This window comes from Balaenoptera physalus (genome assembly GCF_965194825.1).
Source record: "Balaenoptera physalus genome assembly, chromosome: 2".
NCBI lineage: Eukaryota > Metazoa > Chordata > Mammalia > Artiodactyla > Balaenopteridae > Balaenoptera > Balaenoptera physalus.
Window position 1 is genome coordinate 97,473,038 of NC_138883.1, and position 22,114 is coordinate 97,495,151.

The window sequence follows — 22,114 nt, forward strand, 5'->3', positions numbered from 1 at the left end:
GCTTTTTTTCTCTCCTCCTCTTCCACCCTCAACTGTTTTCATTTACGTTAATTCAGTAATTCAATAATTCAACTTGTGTTTTGCCCCATCCTGTTCAAGGTATTGTCTTAGGCTCATGGTGAATACAGACATAGAAGACATGTTTTTTGTCTGGGAGCCTACTCCCTCTGAGATTAGGCATGTGTACTTGTTTATAGTTCAGAGCACTGTAAGAGTTGTCTGTAGGGAATAAAAACTTGCAGTAGGAGTTCAAACGGACAGATCTTCCACAGTTTTCAGGGTAGAAAACAAGTGAAGTCATCTTTTTCCCACTCAGTGGTCATGTTTTCCCCCAGGCTGTACTCTCTATACTGTTTGAGTGTGTTTATGACATATCTACATAGAATATAGTACAATTTCATAAATTAATTTATTTGGAACTTGGGGTGAGCTGGCTATATGAAAGTCAGTTAGGTCTGAGCAGTATCCTAGGGAGGATGAGAGGTGGTGAAGATGAAAATAGACCTGGATAGAGGCGCAGAGGACTCAGTAAAACAGTAGAAAAGGTCTCGGTGGTTTTCAGGTGTCTGTCTGACATACAGTGCTCTTGTTATTTAAGATGTGTTATCTTTTAAAGTTCAAATTAGCTGGCAAATTATGCCAGCTTTTCAATTGTTTTTTTTTTTCCATCCAGAGGTCTTTATTTATTTTTTTAACATCTTCATTGGAGTATAATTGCTTTACAATGGTGTGTTAGTTTCTGCTTTATAACAAAGTGAATCAGCTATATATATACATATATACTCATATCTCCTCCCTCTTGCGTCTCCCTCCCACCCTCCCTATCCCACCCCTCTAGGTGGTCACAAAGCACCGAGCTGATCTCCCTGTGCTATGCGGCTGCTTCCCACTAGCTATCTATTTTACATTTGTTAGTGTATATATGTCCATGCCACTCTCTCACTTCATCCCAGCTTACCCTTCCCCCTCCCCATGTCCTCAAGTCCATTCTCTACATCTGTGTCTTTATTCCGGTCCTGCCCTTAGGTTCTTCAGAATCATTATGGTTTTTTTTTTCTTTTTAGATTCCATATATATGTGTTAGCATATGGTATTTGTTTTTCTCTTTCTGACTTACTTCACTCTGTATGACAGTCTCTAGGTCCATCCACCTCACTACAAATAACTCAATTTCATTTCCTTTAATGGCTGAGTAAGATTCCATTGTATATATGTGCCACATCTTCTTTATCCATTCATCTGTTGATGGACACTTAGGTTGCTTCCATGTCCTGGCTATTGTAAATAGAGCTGCAATGAACATTGTGGTACATGCTTCTTTTTGAATTATGGTTTTCTCAGGGTATATGCCCAGTAGTGGGATTGCTGGGTCATATGGTAGTTCTATTTTTAGTTTTTTAAGGAACCTCCATACTGTTCTCCATAGTGGCTGTATCAGTTTACATTCCCACCAACAGTGCAAGAGGGTTCCCTTTTCTCCACACCCTCTCCAGCATTTATAGTTTGTAGATTTTTTGATGATGGCCATTCTGACTGGTGTGAGTTGATACTTCATTGTGGTTTTGATTTGCATTTCTCTAATGATTAGTGATGTTGAGCATCCTTTCATGTGTTTATTGGCAGTCTGTATATCTTCTTTGGAGAAATGTCTATTTAGGTCTTCTGCTTATTTTTGGATTGGGTTGTTAGTTTTTTTGATATTGAGCTGCATGAGCTGCTTATAAATTATGGAGATTAATCCTTTGTCAGTTGCTTCATTTGCAAATATTTTCTCCCACTCTGAGGGTTGTCTTTTGGTCTTGTTTATGGTTTCCTTTGCTGTGCAAAGCTTTTAAGTTTCATTAGGTCCCATGTGTTTATTTTTGTTTTTATAGCCATTTCTCTAGGAGGTGGGTCAAAAAACATCTTGCTGTGATTTATGTCATAGAGTGTTCTGCCTGTGTTTTCCTCTAAGAGTTTGATAGTGTCTGACCTTACATTTAGGTCTTTAATACATTTTGAGTTTATTTTTGTGTATGGTGTTAGGGAGTGTTCTAATTTCATTCTTTTACCTGTAGCTGTCCAGTTTTCCCAGCACCGCTTATTGAAGAGGCTGTCTTTTCTCCATTGTATATCCTTGCCTCTGTTGTCATAGATTAGTTGACCATAGGTTCATGGGTTTATTTCTGGGCTTTCTATCCTGTTCCATTGATCTATATTTCTGTTTTTGTGCAGTACCCTACTGTCTTGATTACTGTAGCTTTGTAGTATAGTCTGAAGTCAGGGAGTCTGATTCCTCCAGCTCCTTTTATTTCCCTCAAGACTGCTTTGGCCATTCGGAGTCTTTTGTGTCTCCATACAAATTTTAAGATTTTTTGTTCTAGTTCTGTAAAAAATGCCATTGGTAATTTGATAGGGATTGCATTGAATCTGTAGATAGCTTTGGGTAGTATAGTCATTTTCACAATATTGATTCTTCCAATCCAAGAGCATGGTATATCTCTCCATCTGTTTGTATCATCTTTAATTTCTTTCATCAGTGTCTTATAGTTTTCTGCATACATGTGTTTTGTCTCCCTAGGTAGGTTTATTCCTAGGTATTTTATTCTTTTTGTTGCAGTGGTAAATGGGAGTGTTTCCTTAATTTCTCTTTCAGATTTTTCATCATTAGTGTATAGGAATGCAAGAGATTTCTGTGTGTTAATTTTGTATCCTGCAACTTTACCAGATTTATTGATTAGCCCTAGTCGTTTTCTGGTGGCATCTTTAGGATTCTCTATGTATAGTATCATGTCATCTGCAAACAGTGACAGTTTTGCTTCTTCCTTTCCAATTTGTATTCTTTAATTTCTTTTTCTTCTCTGATTGCTGTGGCTAGGACTTCCAAAACTATGTTGAATAATAGTGGTGAGAGTGGACATCCTTGTCTAGTTCCTGATCTTAGAGGAAATGCTTTCAGTTTTTCACCATTGAGAATTGATGTTTGCTGTGGGTTTGTCATATATGGCCTTTATTATGTTGAGGTATGTTCCCTCTGTGCCCACTTTTCTGGAGAGTTTTTATCATAAATGGGTGTTGAATTTTGTCAAAAGCTTTTTCTGCATCTATTGAGATGATCATATGCTTTTTATTCTTCATTTTGTTAATATGGTGTATCACATTGGTTGATTTGCGTATATTGAACAATCCTTGCATCCCTGGCATAAATCCCACTTGATCATGGTGTATGATCCTTTTAATGTGTTGTTGGATTCTGTTTGCTAGTATTTTGTTGAGGATTTTTGCATCTATATTCATCAGTGATATTGGTCTGTAATTTTCTTTTTTTGTAATATCTTTGTCTGCTTTTGGTATCAGGGTGATGGTGGTCTCATAGAATGAGTTTGGGAGTGTTCCTTCCTCTGCAATTTTTTGGAAGAGTTTGAGAAGGATGGGTGTTGGGTCTTCTCTAAGTGTTTGATAGAATTCACCTGTGAAGCCATCTGGTCCTGGACTTTTGTTTGTTGGAAGATTTTTAATCACAGTTTCAATTTCATTATTTGTGATTGGTCTGTTCATATTTTCTATTTCTTTCTGGTTCAGTCTTGGAAGGTTATACCTTTCTAAGAATTTGTACGTTTCTTCCAGGTTGTCCATTTTATTGGCATAGAGTTGCTTGTAGTAGTCTTTTATTATGCTTTGTATTTCTGTGGTGTCCGTTGTAACTTCTTTTTCATTTCTAATTTTATTGATTTGAGTCCTCTCCCTCTTTTTCTTGATGAGTCTGGCTAATGGTTTATCAATTTTGTTTATCTTCTCAAAGAACCAGCTTTTAGTTTTATTCATCTCTGCCATTGTTTTCTGTTTCTATTTCATTTATTTCTGCTCTGATTTTTATGATTTCTTTCTTTCTACTAAGTTTGGATTTTGTTTGTTCTTCTTTCTCTAGTTCCTTTAGGTGTAAGGTTAGATTGTTTATTTGAGATTTTTCTTGTTTCTTGAGATAGGATTTTATTGCTCTAAACTTCCCTGTTAGAACTGCTTTTGCTGCATCCCATAGGTTTTGGATTGTTGTGTTTCCATTGTCATTTGTCTCTAGGTATTTTGTGATTTCCTCTTTGGTTTCTTCAGTGATCTCTTGGTTATTTAGTAATTTATTGTTTAGCCTCCATGTGTTTGTGTTTTTTATGTTTTTTTCCCTGTAACTGATTTCTAATCTCGTAGCTTTGTGGTCAGAAAAGATGCTTGATATGATTTCAATTTTCTTAAATTTACTGAGGCTTCATTTGTGACCCAAGATGTGATCTGTCCTGGAGAATGTTCTGTGTGCACTTGAGAAGAAAGTGTAATCTACTCTTTTTGGATGGAATGTCCTATAAATATCAATTAAATCTATCTGGTCTGTTGTGTCATTTAAAGCTTCTGTTTCCTTATTAATTTTCTGTTTGGATGATCTGTCCATTGGTGTAAGTGAGTTGTTAAAGTCCCCCACTATTATTGCATTTCTGTCGATTTCCTCTTCTATATCTGTTAGCAGTTGCCTTATGTATTGAGGTGCTTCTATGTTGGGTGCATATATATTTATAATTGTTATATCTTATTCTTGGATTGATCCCTTGATCATTATGTAGTGTCCTTCCTTGTCTCTTGTAACAATCTTTATTTTAAAGTCTATTTTATCTGATATGAGTATAGCTACTCCAGCTTTCTTTTGATTTCCATTTGCATGGAATATCTTTTTCCATCCCCTCACTTTCAGTCTGTATGTGTCCCTAGGTCTGAAGTGGGTCTCTTGTAGACAGCATATATATGGGTCTTATTTTTGTATCCATTCAGCCAGTCTGTTTCTTTTGGTTGGGACATTTAATCCATTTACATTCAAGGTTATTATTGATATGTATGTTCCTATGACCATTTTCTTAATTGTTTTGGTTTTGTTATTGTAGGTCTTTTCCTTCTCTTGTATTTCCTGTCTAGAGAAGTTCCTTTAGCGTCTGTTTTAAAGCTTGTTTGGTGGTGCTGAATTCTCTCAGCTTTTGCTTGTCTGTAAAGGTTTTAATTCCTCCGTTTAATCTGAATGAGATCCTTGCTGGGTAGAGTAATCTTGGTTGTAGGTTTTTCCCTTTCATCACTTTAAATATGTCCTGCCACTCCCTTCTGGCTTTCAGAGTTTATGCTGAAAGATCAGCTGTTAACTCTATGGGGATTCCTTTGTATTTTATTTGTTGTTTTTCCCTTGCTGCTTTTAATACTTTTTCTTTGCATGTAATTTTTGATAGTTTAATTAATATGTGTCTTGGCGTGTTTCTCCTTGGATTTATCCCGTATGGGACTCTCTGTGCTTCCTGGACTTGATTGACTATTTCCTTTCCCTTATTAGGGAAGTTTTCAACTATAATCTCTTCAAATATTTTCTCAGTCCCTTTCTTTTTCTCTTCTTCTTCTGGGACCTGTATAATTCGAATGTTGGTGCGTTTAATGTTGTCCCAGAGGTCTCTGAGACTGTCCTGAATTGTCTTCTTTTTTCTTTATTCTGCTCTGCAGTAGTTATTTCCACTATTTTATCTTCCAGGTCGCTTATCCTTTCTTCTGCCTCAGTTATTCTGCTATTGATTCCTTCTGGAGAATTTTTAATTTCATTTATTGTGTTGTTCATCATTGTTTGTTTGCTCTTTAGTTCTTCTAGGTCCTTGTTAAACATTTCTTTTATCTTCTCCGTTCTATTTCCAAGATTTTGAATCATCTTTACTATCATTACTCTGAATTCTTGTCCTGAACTCAACTCTCCCACCTCAGAGGCACAGGCCTGACACCCAGCCGGAGCACCAAGATCCTGTCAGCCACACGGCCAGATATGTGGGGAGTTTCTTGCCTTTTGGGAAGTCTGAGGTCTTCTGCCAGCATTCAGTAGGTTTTCTGTAGGAGTTGTTCCACATGTAGATGTATTTCTGATGTATTTGTGGGGAGGAAGGTGATCACCATGTCTTACTCCTCAGCCATCTTGAAGGTCTCCCCTTCAGTTGTTCTTAAATTTAAATATATATGACTCTGTCTTGATAAAAATAGTTGAGAGCGTTTTTCTTTAGGCTGTCATAGTGGTCAAAGCACTATTGTCCTTCCTTGCTGACATTTGATTTACATGCCTTACTCTTTCTCAGTCAGTTTTATATCTGACCCTCTAAAATGACAACTATAAAATCATTGAGAGGAAAATGGTAAAGAAAACAGAAAATTCTACTGAACTTCTCATAGTCCATTAGGTATGTATTGAAATTGTGAAGAATCAAACTTGATTTGCCATTTATGAAAAATTAAACATGAACACATATAATTATATCGACCTACCTATGTGCATCTGTAATCCATTAGGTGATTTGCAATAATGAAGGAATAGAGATGTCAGTAATCCAAAGTGGAAAGTAATTGAACATGTGTGGGGGGGTATTCTAGAATTTCATTTGAAACAAAATCATTAACTTATATCTTGAAGCAGAGTGCTACTTTGTATTGTTTTACTGAGGTGTGATTAACATTCAACAAAATGCACGTATCATAAGTGTCCAGTTCAAGGAGTTCTGCCAATTATATACACTGTAACTTCTACCAAAAGAGATAAAAAATATTTTTATCACCATAGAAAGTACCCTTATGCCGCTTTCCAGCCATTTCCCTCACCCACCCTCCGAAAGGTCACCACTTTCTTACCCTGTATTTCTGACACCATAGGTTTGTTTTGCTTAGTCTTGGACTTGACAAAAATGGAGTCATACAGTAGTATGTGCTTTTTTGTGTCTGCCTCTTTCCTGTAACGTGATATTTCTGAGATTTATCTGTGTTGTGTATCAGTGGTTTGTTCTCTTTTATTGATGAATAGTATTCCATTGTATGAATATACCGCAATTTGTTTATCTCATTTCTTCTTTTTTAAAAAAAATTATTTATTTTATTTATTTATTATTTATTTTTGGCTGCGTTGGGTCTTTGTTGCTGTGTGCGGGCTTTCTCTAGTTGTGGTGAGCGGGGGCTACTCTTCGTTGTGGTGTGCAGCCTTCTCGTTGCGGTGGCTTCTCTTATTGCAGAGCACGGGCTCTAGGCATGCGGGCTTCAGTAGTTGTGCCTCGCTGGCTCTATAGTGCAGGCTCAATAGTCGTGGTGCACGGGTTTAGTTGCTCCGCGGCATGTGGGATCTTCCCGGACCAGGGCTCAAACCCGTGTCCCCCACATTGGCAGGTGGATTCTTAACCACTCCGCTCTCAGGGAAACCCTACACAATTTAAAAAAAATATTTATTTGGCCGTACCAGGTGTTAGTTGCGGCACGCGGGATCTTTGTTGCCGTGTGCAGGATCTTTAGTTGCTGCATGTGAACTGTTAGTTGCTGCATGTGGAATCTAGTTTCCTGACCAGGTATCATACCAGGCCCCCTGCATTGGGAGCACAGTCTTAGCCTCTGGGCCACCAAGGAAGTCCCCAAATTTTAATTTTTAATGTTGCCAAATTTTAGTGCTGTCAGCCTTTTTTATTTTAGCCATACTAGAGGATGTAAAATGGTACCTCATTATGGTTTTTTTTTTTTTTTTTTTTTAAATTTTATTTTTTTTCTTTTTTTTATTTATGACTGTGTTGGGTCCTCGTTTCTGTGCAAGGGCTTTCTCCAGTTGTGGCAAGCGGGGGCCACTCCTCATCGCGGTGCGTGGGCCTCTCACTGTTGCGGCCTCTCCCGTTGCGGAGCACAGGCTCCAGACGCGCAGGCTCAGTACTTGTGGCCCACGGGCCTAGCCGCTCTGCGGCATGTGGGATCTTCCCAGACCAGGGCCCGAACCCGTGTCCCCCGCATCAGCAGGCAGACTCTCAACCACTGCGCCACCAGGGAAGCCCCTCATTATGGTTTTAAGTTGCATTTTCCTGACGATTAAGGACGTAGAATGCTTTATCATGTGCTAATTAGCTAGCCTTTATTTTCTTTTGTGAAGCATCTGTTCAAGTCTTTTGCCTATTTTTTTCATTGGGTGGTGCATCTTTTTATTGTTGTTTGCAGGAGTTCTTTATATATTCTGAGTACAGGTCTTTTGTCTGGTACGTGTGTTGGAGATTTTTTTTAACCTAGGCTTTGGCTTTTCTATTTATTTTCTTCATGATGTGATGAGGAGAAATTTTTTATGGAGTCATTTTATTAACTTTTAATTTTATGGTTAGTGTTTTTTATGCCAATCCCCAGGGTTGCAAAGCTTTCTTTATAAAAAGCTTTTCTTCTTTAAAGCTTTCTTTTTCTAGGTTTTACATTTTAGATCTTTGTTCCATCTCAGATTAATTTTTGTGTTATGATGGGAGGTAGGGGTTTAGGTTTATTTTCCTTTCATACAGATATCCAGTTGTTCCAGCAACATAGGTTAAAAAAATCTTTGCCATTAGATTGACTTGGCAACTTAATTGAAAATAAGCTGAGCTACTTTGTAATTTAGTTTTGCTTATATTGTCAGTTTCTTAAGAAGGGTCCTGGGGGCTTCCTTGGTGGCGCAGTGGTTGAGAATCTGCCTGCCAATGCAGGGAACACGGGTTCGAGCCCTGGTCTGGGAAGATCCCACATGCCGCAGAGCACCTAGGCCCATGAGCCACAGCTACTGAGCCTGCGCGTCTGGAGCCTGTGCTCCGCAACAAGAGAGGCCGCGATAGTGAGAGGCCCGCGCACCGCGATGAAGAGTGGCCCCCGCTTGCCGCAACTAGAGAAAGCCCTCACACGGAAATGAAGACCCAACACAGCCAAAAATAAATAAATAAATTAAAAAAAAAAAAAAAAGAAGGGTCCTGGATCTTTAAAACAAACAAAGCAACAACTTTTATGCACCTCTTCCATACTGCAGCTAGACTGAGATTGATCCAGGGCTAGTTACCATGTATTTCCTGATGGAGGTGCTAATAATGAATTTGAATTTTATTTTATTTATTTATTTTTTGGCTACACCACGGGGCATGTGGGATGTTAGTTCCCGATCCCCACGCCCCCTGCAGTGGAAGCGCAGAGTCTTAACCACTGGACCTCCAGGGAAGTCCCTAAGTTTTAATTTTAAATGGCTTTTCTGTGGGTTGAGTTGATGGAGCCGATCTCATTTCAGTAGAAGTTGCACCCTGAGCAAGCTATAGAGAGCTTAATATTTTCCTGTTTATTGACTTGGTCAAAATAGATGTAAATATATATATATATATATATATATATATATATATATATATATATATGTATATAAAACCCATGCATTTTAGTTTTCATCTTTCTACTACACTACTCCAGTCCAATCCTTTTTGACGCAGTTACTGAATTTGTCTTGGAACAGTTTCTAAGGAGACAGGTTGGTTCTTTTTTCTTCCAGATTTTATTGACTGATAACACAATACAATGATAACATTTTTAAAAGAACGTCACCTTAACCATATTACTCTAATGTAACTGTTTCATTTTTCCGCATTTCCTTCCAGGCTTTGTTCATCCACATACATATTTTTGTATGGTTGAAATCATAGTGTACATGTCCTTTTCTGTGGTAACCAGTGGACATTGTGTTCTGTATGTGAGTCACCCTTGTTAGTAAAGATAAATAAAGCTGGAGATGGAGATAAGACCACTAGGGGACTTAGCAGTGGGAAATCTTGAATCCACAGCTTAATTAAAATTGAAGTAGAACAAAGTTAAGATTTTCAAAGACAAGGTTACCCTTCCATGGAAATGCAGGACAACTTTGGTTTCCTTATTCTCTCTCTCTTTCTCTTTTTAATGTATAACAGCTTTATTGAAATATAATTCACGTATACAATTCACCCATTTAAAGCGTACAAGACAATGGATTTCAGTATATTCACAGAGTTGTGCAACCATCACCACAGTTCATTTTGGAACATTTTCATCACACCAAAAAGAAACCCCTGGGACTTCCGTGGCAGTCCAGTGGTTAAGACTCCAAGCTCCCAATGTAGGGGGCGTGGGTTTGATCCCTGGTCGGGGAACTAAGATCCCACATGCCGCATGGCATGGCCAAATAAATAAATATCAATAAATTAAAAGAAAAGAAAAGAAAAGAACCCCCTTGACCATTAGTAGTCACTACCTACTTCCTCCCAACACCCCTAGCCATAGGCAACCATTCTGCTTTTTGTCTCTATGAATTTGCCTGTTCTGGACATTTCATATAAATGGAATCATACAATATATAGTCTTTTGTGACGGGCCTCTTTCACCATTATACTCTTAATAGTTTGCTTTGAGAATCGTATTACAAGGTAGGTTCCTCCACAGATGTGCACACTTTTTGACCTGTAGAGAGATACACTCCCTTGGGTACATATGCTCAAACACTTATACCTACTCACTAAGGGAGGAACACAAACACACCAAGACGAACTTACAAACTAAGGTAATTGATACATGGAGATAACCCTTTACAAATAAACAGTTTCATATCTGGGCATATCTAAGCACTAATATCACCACACGTATGCACATATGAACACAACTCCTGAAGCATGTGTGAGAAAAATGGGTGAGAATATGATAAACTGGGAGGAAAAGAGGCCTGAGTGGACAAGAGTGAATGAGAGTGTGATGGCAAGTTGTGTTTATTTCAAAGTGTATTCTCCTGGTGTTTAAAACACTTTCTAGAGCTTTTCATCTTTTAAACCAGTAGCAATTGTCTGATATGTTTGTATTATTTAATATGTATATAGACTTGTAGGAAAGATTGTTGTAATTAGCTTATTATATAGCAGTCCTTTTGAGCAGGATGTTATTAATTGTAAAGTAGGGGATTTGCACATGGAAAAGTATAACCAACAAAATATTTTAGTTCCCTGGGTGTGGTGTTATCATTTTAATGAGGAGTTGTTAAGGAATATTTCCTTGATATGCATACCAGTGAAAAGAGGATACACTGTAATGTATACAGACGTATACATTATAAGTCTGACTTCTTCAGGCAGCCCTTACCCTGGAGCAAGCATGGCAAGATTTGATATAACCCCAGGATTTATTTTTGTTTATGGTGGGCGATTATTAACCCAAGTTAGTATTCTTAAAGAACTGTTCCTTTTTTTTCTTTTTTTTTTTCTTTCTTTTGTCTTTAATGGCCACTGAGATGCTTGCTTGGCTTGAGGGTGGGATTAGGGGGTGGGGTGGGTAGGGAAGGGATGGTGAGGTGGGGAAGAAAGTTTAATTTGATTGGGAAATATCAATAAATGATTATTGAAAAGTCAAGCCCCCCCCCCGTTTTTTTCCACTCATTTGTCCCAAAGATCTACAGTTTCTTAGAGAAAATCACAGAACCATACACAGAAATGGACCTCGACAGATTTGCACATTTTTATCTCTGCAAAGCCTTCTGTGCAGCTCGGCCCTTCTGTCAGCTATCAGCACACCCTCTACACCTGCTTTTTCTTTGCCACTTTTCTGGAGCCCCATTACTCCTCCTCATCAAATGATCTCACTTCGTACTCTCCTAAGATATCAGATGACATTGCAAGTGAACTGCTGGATATAGTTTGCTCCCCACCAGAGGACAGCCCTTGTCACTGCATTCAGCTTCTTAGTTAGCCTTCCCATCTGCCATATCCTCTTTTCTATCTTCTCCCACTGCCAGATAGGAATTCTGGCTTATAACTCCTTTTGAATGGGATACCGGGGGAGCCTCTTCAAAGAAATATTCAAACTGGTCCCTGAAAGATGTGAAAGGATTTGAACATGAAAAAAGGTAGAAAAGGATATTTCAGGTGTAACGAACGGTGTAGTCTGAGGGCTGGAGGCAGAAGACCAGGGAACTGTATTTACTTCTTTGGCTATGATACAGGGTGTGTGAAGGTCGTGCCTTCCCCTTTACTTGACTTTCCTTCCTCTCTTTTCCCTGGCTCCCTTCCCATCCTCCTTCCACCCCTTTTTAGCATGTACTTTGATGTCTTTGCTTAGATATTGCTCCTCCCCACTTCTATCTGGCTAAATCTATCCTTCCCTGACCACCCATAGCGATCTCTGAACTTCTGTATCACTAATTGTCAGTACCATTCTTTTGTCAGTTAAATATGTATTGCCTTGATTTAAAAAGGAAAAAAAAAAGCTTTATGTGCATGTCTCATTTTCCCAAATAGAGTTTATTAATCAAGGTTCTTAGGTCTCAGGGAACACCACCCACTCAAGCTAGGCTACTAGAAGATATGGCAGCAGGGCTGGGAGTTGTAGTGGGTTTTTACCCTGTTAAGGCAGCTGTGCTCCTTGAAATGAACTACAGCTGGAACCCAGAGCAGGCACTTGGAAAGTCCCTGTCCTTTCTCCCTCTGACTGCAGTTTTGCATGGACTGTCTTCGGTTTCTTTCTGTGCCTCTGCTTCATTCCAGAACAGTAATTTGGATTTTTTAAAATACTGTGCATAACACTATTATCTATCTTGATTACTGAGTTTCTTGGCGTCCTCTTAAATCTTGCACCTGAGGCAAATGCCCCAGTCCTGCTCCATTCTTTCCTTTATAGACTGGCTTTCTCTACTGTCTTGCTTTCTTTCTCTCTTCTGCCTTCACCTTAGCTTCAGCTTAAATGTGACTTTGGCTTGCTGTGATGCTGCCTTCAGACTAGACTGGATGATATATGATCTTTCGACTTAGATCAAATCCAGTTCTCCAGGAATTTGGAAAGCTGAGAAACAAAACCCATCTTGCTTGGGCTAGGGGTACTGCCTGTACCGAATATCTGTGAGGGAGGGGCATTGTTATGGTTGTGTACTTCACAGGGCCTGGGGTAAGGGTCCCAGAGAAGGGGGTTTAGGGTTGGTCATCCCCAAACATGCTTACCAGAGGTCAGAGGGAAGTGACCATGTCATTGTTTTTGTATCTGCACTGCATCTGGCAGATTAACAGCTAAAAAGTGGGTGTGCCTCTTTAGTATTTGTTTATTGCTATGACTCCCTGACCATTTGACCATTAGGATTACCTTTTGGGCATAACAGGCTAATCAGAGAAATATTTTTTAAATAAATAAATTTATTTATTTATTTATTTAGGCTGCATTGGGTCTTTGTTGCTGCATGTGGGCTTTCTCTAGTTGCGGTGAGCAGGGGCTACTCTTCGTTGTGGTGCATGGGCTTCTTGTTGCGGTGGCTTCTCTTGTTGCGGAGCCCAGGCTCTAGGCATGTGGGCTTCAGTACCTGTGGTGCGCGGGCTCAGTAGTTGTGGCGCACGGGCTTAGTCGCTCTGCGGCATATGGGATCTTCCCGGACCAGGGATCGAACCCTTGTCCCCTGCATTGGCAGGCAGATTCTTAACCACTGGGCCACCAGGGAAGTCCCAGAGATATTTTTAATATTAAAAATATTACCAAAATTTGTTTTATCATCATTTGAAAGATTTCTAATTTTAGAGCAAATTAACTATTTTTTAAACATTTTTGAAATTTATTTTCTAGTTCAGAAATAATAGAGGAGTAGAACATTGATAATCAATTAAATAAAAAGTGATAATAAGTCTTTACAGACTCTACCTGCCAGTCCTATTAGGATATGGTAAAATCAGGTACTCCCATCATTGATCTCAGATATTATTGAGTCCCACCCCCTTATTATTTTGTTATATACTTAGTATCTGCTATGTTGCAGGCACTATGTTGGGCTGATAATATAAAAATAAGTGCCTGGGGACTTCCCTGGTGGCACAGTGGATAAGACTCCACGCTCCCAATGCAGGGGCCCTGGGTTTGATCCCTGGTCAGGGAGCTAGATCCCACATGCATGCCACAACTAAGAGTTCACATGCCACAACTAAGGAGCCCGTGAGCTGCAACTAAGGAGCCCGCCTGCCTCAACTAAGACCTGGTGCAACCAAATAAATAAATAAATAAATACTAAAAAAAATAAAATAAAAAAATAAGTGCCTGTCCTTAAAGGGCTCACGGCCTATGAAGAAGATATGTATTAAGCAACTGATGATGATGAGGTAAATGTTGGTAGAAGTGTAGGCAAAGTGGTGACTTAACACCTCTCTTCTGTTGCTTTCTTTGTACATTCGTCGTCTCATTTTTTTATATTCCCTTTTTTAGTCTTCATTGCTCTCACCCAATCTTTGCAATTAATTGTCTGGATTATATGGATCTCAGTATGGTAATATCTCATTTACGTAGTATGAAATAATGAAGTATTCCTTAAAAATGAATTTTGAAGATAATGACTTTATTGGCTAAAATTTATTGAACCTTTGCTCTGTGTCAAAAACTGTTCTAATTGATTTATATGTATTCATTTAATGAATTAATATATCAGCCCCATGAGATAGGTACTATTATTATTCTCATTTTAAAAACAGAGAGACAAAATGTAGTTTACTACCTTGCCTAAGATTACAAAGTGAAATATCTGTAAGAAGATTGAGATCTTTTTTAAAAATCTATTTTAAATGTCATTTTTGGTAAAATGCATTATAAAGCTTTTCCTGGTCTTCTTAAATGGAGTTCTTCAAACTTAATTTAACCAAGATGATTTGGAGGATATAGAATTTTGAATTCATTGCGTGCATCAGGTATTATTCTGTGCTACTGAATTGCCTTCTGAGGTTGTTGCAGTTTATGGACTCTTGGTAATTACATTAAATTGTCCCACACTTAGTGCTTTAGTTACTTTATAGTTTTTCCTTTGCTTTTGCCTCCAGCTGCAGCTTTTTAATTGCCAATTACTGTCATGTTAGTAACTTGCTTCTGTTAATGTGTGGTGTGTAGTAACGTAAAAGTAAAAGCATGGTAGAAAGTAAGTATTTTATAGAGGCAGTATGATATAGTATAAAAAGCATGGATTTTAGAGTCAGGTTCAAATCTCACATCTACTGTTGAGAAAGAAGTTATATATCCTTGGGCAGGCTCTTTATTCTGAGCCTTAGTTTCATCATTTATGAAATGGGGATAGCAGTATTTTGCAGTTATTATGAGGAGATGTATTTGGTAAAGTAAATACCTGGCAAATAATAGGTATGCAAATAAAAATTGATCCCTTTATTTTTCTCTTCATTATGCTGGAATATGGCATACGGCCTCTTTGTTATTCTGAGAAGCTCAGGTAAATGAAAGAAACTTGTTTGTAAGATGTAAGAAAGATGTAGACAGTTTTATTCTGTCACTTAAAAATATTAGTTTACAGTTGGTGTCATAAGTGTTAATTTGAGCATTACCCTAAACTTCTGTTTTGGGTCTTTGTACTAAGCTCTCAGTAACCTCCTCTCCTTCTCTGCATTAAATTAAGTTGCCTTTACTTCTTTCTGTGTGGCTTTCTTGATTTTCCTTGTTTGCTATTAAAGGAAAAATGTCCCTCAGCCCTGTTCAAAAGAACCTATGCCAAGGCAGACCTTATGACACTGGGGGCAATAAACCAAGCTTCTTGGCCAATAACAGTGACTTCTGAGACTTCCTTTCTTTCATCAGTTCTGCTTTTTTCAGCTATCTCCAGCTTAAATATGAATTTATTTTTCTTTTTAGCCCCACCCCCTTCCATTTCTCCCTTCTCAGTAACTATCCACATTAGCTGTATGGTTATTATTTCACTAGTTTTATACGGTTTGGTTTTCATTATGTGTGTATATGTATTTCTCAAAGGCTATATTTTGGTAATTTTTGTTATTTATAGGGAACTCTCCTATCTTAATATGATAAAAAATTTTGCACCAGAGGTTTTGCCTTCTGTCTTGAAGTTCCAGTAAAAACCTGTGATACCCTCTCCTTACTGGACTGTCAGATGCTTCACCACATGCAAGTACTCCAGCTCAAGTCACCAAAAAAAGTTTTTAAACAATTTTACTGAGGCATAATTTACATATCATAAAATTCATCCTTTTTAAGTGTACAATTCAATAATAGCAAATAACTTTTTCCTATCAAAAACTCTCCAGTGCTGTCTTTAGTCTATAAGAGGATAGTCATCTTTTTGTTCCCAAGATCATTTATGGTGGGTTGTGTGGTCTTGCTCCTGGCTGCCATGTGGTTACATACACGTACCCCATCTGTTGGTTATCGCTTCTGTTGTTCACTCTGGGTATCATAGTACTTCATTAACAGTGAGGTTCTCTATAGTTGGGACACTGAGTCAAAGTGGTGGGACACTACCATTTTGTTGAAGAATGGCTCCTTTTTGGCATTAACTGAGGGAACTCATTCTCTCATCTTAGGTATTCTCCACCTGATGAGATTTATACCCTAACTTCAGGGCCTTCCAAATCTCTCTGATTGGTTCTGTATTCCCCACTTCTCCCTTGAGACATCAAGACACATTATGTAAATTTAGGCATGTGCCTCTCCAAACATAACTGCTTCTCCATGTTACTCTGACAATTAATTCAATAATTGCTATAGCAAACTTGGTATGTCCCTAGTCCCCTGAAATTGATTAGGGTAAAACGAGTGGTATCCCTAAAAGTCACAAGTGTGCTATTTCTCCAAAGGTGTATATGAAATACTTCACCATGTAGGAGTGAGGCATGGTCCATTGGGGGGCATACATTCATAGCAGGCGGGGCACCAGACACCTGAATCAATGGCAAGTATTGGGGCTAAATGGTGTGGTGCATCCTGAGTGTTGTTGACCTTCAGAGTGGAAAAGAGGCCAAGTAGGGTTGGAGGAGCTAAGAAAGGCTTTGGAGAAGATGGACTGGAGCTAGTCTTTGAAGGGTATGCAAGTTTGGATAGGATGGAGAAGTGAAATTTGGGGTTGGAAGAGGGAGGATTGTTGAAGAGAAGTGCAGACCATATTGGGAAACAAATGAGGCAAAAAGGTAAAAGTGAACTTAGGATATTTGTGAGACCCTGAGGAAACCAGCCTGATTAGAACTGAGGATTCCTAGTAATTCTTAGTGAAAGTAGGAAAGTGGAGTTTTATCAAAATCACCGGAGAAACTGTCAAAATACAAGCACCTAACAAATAAAAAAATTCTTAGCAAAGGAATGAAATGTAAAAGCAGTGTTTCAGGAAGCATGGTCAGGTGACTGTGATCAAGATCATTAGAGCAGGAAGGCAAGAGTTTAGTCAGGCAAGGAGTTTGCTTGCCCCTAGGAGGAAGGGCTTGGTAAAGCATTGTTTTTTACTTCCTTTCTTTATGAGACTCCAGAAATTTCCCTAGGTACTGGAACTGTTCCTGGGAAGGGGCAGGGTCCAGAAACACAAGGCTTTGAAGGCCTGCACAGAACTTCAGAAAAGTTATTTCTCTTGATGTTTCCTTAGGGAAAAGGAATAAAACACCCCAAAACTGGCCCCATCCCAGTTTCAGAGTCTCAATTATATAGGGCCTTTGGGCCCAAGCTGTGGAGCTTTGGAGACTATATAATTATATATCTCTTTAAATGATTCTTACTATTGGTCTCATAGATTGTTAGTTTTTTTCCCCTTAATTAATGTTCTGAAATTCTTTTAATAGGACTCTCTAATGGCTGATGCTTTTCGTTGTTTTGCTTTTCCACCAAAGCACTTTTTGCTGTTACCTGGGGGTGGCATGCATAAAGTCAGAGGCAATATTTGTTACTGTTTTTTCATACACAGCAACAAAATGCAACAAATGATTGAGTTATTATTTAAATTAAAAATAAAATAAATGCACATGATACAAAACTCAAAAGTGACCACTGGATATCTGGTGAACACTCTCCCTGTATCTTTAGCTCTCTGGTTTGTCTCTGGTTCTTGTGGATCTTTTCAGAGTTAGTCCCAAGGCACTTATTTTTAAAAGTTGAGTGATCTTAGACTTTTAGATTTGGAAGGACCATAGGGGTCATTTGTCAACCATTAGTGTTTCTTGTGGTATAGAGAAAAGTGGGCCAGATTTGAGGAATGGACATGGATGAATTAATGGGGTTGAGTGACTCCTCTAAAATTTCTTAGAATATCACCATCTGAAACTAAAGCCTTTATGAAGCCTGTTTCCCAAAGGCCTCTTTCCTAAATTCCAAATCTATTTTCCCAATCTGTTTTCCTTGTTCTAAAGTCTTTTTCCTAATATCTTCCAGTACTGTCCTACTCTTGATTGTCTTGGATTTAATATTTAATTAAAATAGAGACAGTAGTTAGATACTTTTAAATTTATTTTAAAAAAAGAAAATGAAATAAAGAACAAGACAGAAGTGCATGTGCTGCTTTATACTTCAGTAGTTTTACTGTATTACTAAAATTTATATTTAATTTTGTGATTAAAATTCTTTTGCATTCATTCTTATGATTTATGATGTATTGGGAATTCATGTTTTCATAGAAACAGTTCTAATTTTATTATGGGAAATAGAAAATGATCTGTAGAAATTTGCTTTATTTGGCAACTTTCAAGAAAGCATTTATTAATATGGTTATTCCACTTTAACTTCTTTTTCTCTAGTACATAACAACATAGGCCTATGTTTGACTTCATTATTTACTTTTTTTCGTTGTTTAATCTGTTCTGGTTTCTCAAGTCACTTTCCTAAAGTATTTCACTTTATTGTTTTTGTGCTTACCTAGCATGATTCAGCTCTGGTATCTTTCCTTTCTACTTATACATTGTTCATGTTGGCAAGTTTGAGTTAGTGTTTCCTTAAGATCATAGACACTAGAGCTACAAGAGACCTGAGGACATTGAGCCTGGGAATAAAGTGAATAGGCTTCATCCCTTTGCCACTTCTCATCTGTTGATAGTGGCTGCCTAAAGACTGAGGCAGAATTTACCCTGACTGGGGAAAAGGCTGTTTGATTTCCCGTGTCTGGACCTGGAGAAGTCTACTGTCAGAACTAGGACATATCTTGGTTATTCCTCATCTAGCCCAGAAAACTGAGAAGTGAAGTAACTTGCTCAAAGTCACAGAGCCCTTAAGTCCATGGATCTAGTGACCCCCAATGCTAGGAGCTAAGTGCTAGGCCTTTTTCTCCCTAAGAATTCTGGATTTCTTTCTGGATTTTTTGGTTTGTTTTTGTTTTTCCTCCTTGAGTGATAATTGAATTCTATTAAGTACATCAACTTGTCACAGTTTGTTGTATCTTCAGGAAAGACTCAGAAGTGTTCATCGGGCAGTTTAAAAATAGACTTGTCCTTATTCTAGGAAAGAAAGGGGGCTTGAGTTACATAGTCTAGCTAAAACTGAGAACTTTCTTTTCACTTATTTTTTTTTAATATAAATTTATTTATTTGTTTGTTTTTGGCTGCTTTGGGTCCTCGTTGCTGTGTTGCGGCGAGCGGGAGCTACTCTTCGGTGCAGTGGGCGGGCTTCTTATTGTGGTGGCCTCTCTTGTTGCAGAGCATGGGCTCTAGGCACACGGGCTTCAGTAGTTGTGGCACACGGGCTCAGTAGTTGTGGCTCGTGGGTTCCAGAGCTCAGGCTTAGCAGTTGTGGCTCACGGGCCCAGTTGCTCCACGGCATGTGGGATCTTCCCAGACCAGGGCTCGAACCCACGTCCCCGGCATTGGCAGGCAGACTCCCAACCACTGCGCCTTCAGGGAAGCCCCAGCAGGCAGATTCTTAACCAGTGTGCCACCAGGGAAGCCCTCACTTATTTTATTTTATTTTTTTCTTTGGCTGCGTTGGGTCTTTGTTGCTGCGTGCAGGCTTTCTCTAGTTGCAGTGAGCGGGGGGGCTACTCTTCGTTGCGGTGCACGGGCTTCTCTTGCGGTGGCTTCTCTTGTTGCAGAGCATGGACTCTAGGCGTGCGGGCTTCAATAGTTGTGGAGGGAGGGCTCAGTAGTTGTGGCTCGCGGGCTCTAGAGCACAGGCTCAGTAGTTGTGGCGTATGGGCTTAGTTGCTCCGCGGCATGTGGGATCTTCCTGGACCAGGGCTCGAACCCGTGTCCCCTGCATTGGTAGGCGGATTCTTAACCACTGCTCCACCAGGGAAGTCCCCTCATTTATTTTTAAGACTGAAAGTTTTCCCATTAAACTTTTAAAACTTATCCTCATTACTATGCATCCAGACCCACCCTCCCAAAAAGGGAGGAAAAGTAGAATTTTATTAGAAAGAGTGAATTTTATTAGAGTGAGATTATTGGTTCAAAACAAAATCTGGTCTAGAAGGATTAAAACACTAGCAGAGTGAGACAGGGTAGGGAGGTCCTTTAATAACGTTTTACTTTCTACATTTATCAACTGTACTATTTGACATTTTGGCCAAGATCATGCATTATTTTGCAATTACAAATACAGGTAACACAATACACAAAACAAATAACAATAGTAGCTATATTCTGTGTGTATGTTAGTATTTATTTTATGATCATTGATTTGGGAAAACTTCATATTAAAAAATATATATTTTCTCTGACATCTTCTACATCTTATGGGCTTATTTTGGTGGTTTAGAATAGTTCTGGTAATTCCTTAGAGCACTTTGTCCCATGTATTACCAAAACCTTAACTTTTTTAAGTCTCTAGAATGCTGGGACAGCTTTCACACAAAATATTTTGATGCCTTATTAACTGTTAACCAGCAGGTCTGCAAGTATTGCCAACAACAGTTATGTACGTGTTCATCAAGTCACGTTTTGTTGAGAATAGTTGATTTCTCCCAGGATAGTTTCCTCATTTGGAGGTATATTTTTCTATATAAACACATTTTCAGTTGAACAGTGATGTACTTCTTAATCCTTTTTTGTGGCACAATTATTGATACACAGCGTTGCTAGAGGGTAGGGTTCTGCATACCCGTGGATGTAACAAGGGAGTGGAGAAGAGAAGAGACATGCCAGTGAAGGGTTCTTTTCAGTGTGCCACCTGGGCTGTACTCTTATGATGGAAGGTGGCAAGAGAAGGTGTGAGGGAGAATCAGATTTACTTTCACTATATGCCCAGCTTTGCTGGTCACCAGTTTTGCATATTGAGAGAGCACAACAGTGTATCCAAAGAAAACTTTAAAGTGTTGAGATTGAATCTGCATTTAACATTACATCTACAGTTGAATATTACAGTCTCTGTGCCCTATTTTTGCCATGTCTTTGATTCTTATAATCTTTTAAATTCCAGTTTGAGAAACACTTATAAAGTGGGGAGAGAGAACAACAATCTGTTTATGCAATTTTCTGAAATTCTTTTCCTCTCCTTCCCGTGGTCCCTTTCCTCTCCCTATGTCCTACCCACCTCCAGTCCAATGTCTCCCTTCCCCAGGACAGCACATTAAATGTAATAGGCACTTAATAAATATATACAAATACATATTGATTTGAAGATGGGGAAATTGGTAAGGTTGAAAAGAGTTTTTCAGAATGAAGGAAAAAACCTGGTCTGAAGCCCAGGAAATTCAGAAGGGTGAAACTGAGGAAAGATGTTGCCGTTCACCTTTTGTTCACTGCATAAAACTCAACTTGATCTCAGCATGATTTCTTTAAGATCTAGCCTAGTTTATTTTAGGATTTTGTATATAGTTTTACTAACTCAGTGTATTAAGAAAATTCTTGCAAGAGGAAGAATGAGTCATAGCGATACTTCCCTTGGTAGAGAAAGAGAAAGAAAACCCTCAGTCTCTCCGTTATATACTTGGAATGGATTCAGCATTTTGATTGATGGCTGAGCACTGATAAGTTTTTCCTGCAAGCCACCTCATGTCATATTTGATTTTGTCCACAGTATAACTGGTAGAAGAATCTTTTAGGTTAACCAGCAGAGATAAGAGCTCTGTAACCTGATTATCCTGGGAGACTTGTTTATGATGTCATTCCTATTTTAAGATTTTTTTGAGTTTGCAATAACTTTTAGAAAAGCTTGAGCATTTCCTCCTCTGCCCAATCTATTAAACAAACAAACCAAAAAGAAGACTGGAAAACATTTGGTACTGAGAAACGGGTATGTTAAGGGTGTGGCTGGTGTGGCATTCATCCCAGCCCAGAGTGGGTTCCTCTCTGACCTTGCCTTGTACCTCTGTTGCTGCAACTCCACAAAGAATAAATAGAGAGGAGGTGGGCTACGACTGGGAGCTGGTTTGGCTGCTTTGAGCCAGAAAAGGAAATGAGGGTACTCACATGGGAGCCACAGAGTCTCTCGGTAGAGTCTTGTTGAAAGATTGTTTTTGAAGTGCTATGAGTAACCTATGAAGTATTTCTCCTAATAGTCACAGAAATGACCTGGCTGCTTTCTACTTTAAGGTTGCCCTCAGTAACCTGCTTCCAATTAAATCTCTTCTCTGTTCTGGCCCTAACAAGTTTTTCCGGACTGCCCTCAG

The 22,114-nt window shown here is 38.7% G+C and overlaps 1 protein-coding gene across 3 annotated transcripts in view; it reads left to right on the plus strand.

Annotated features, from left to right (window-relative positions):
- The window catches only part of TMOD3 (tropomodulin 3), an 87,022-nt gene that overhangs the window by 3,019 nt on the left and 61,889 nt on the right, over positions 1–22,114 (plus strand). The gene's annotated exons all lie outside the window — the stretch shown is intronic.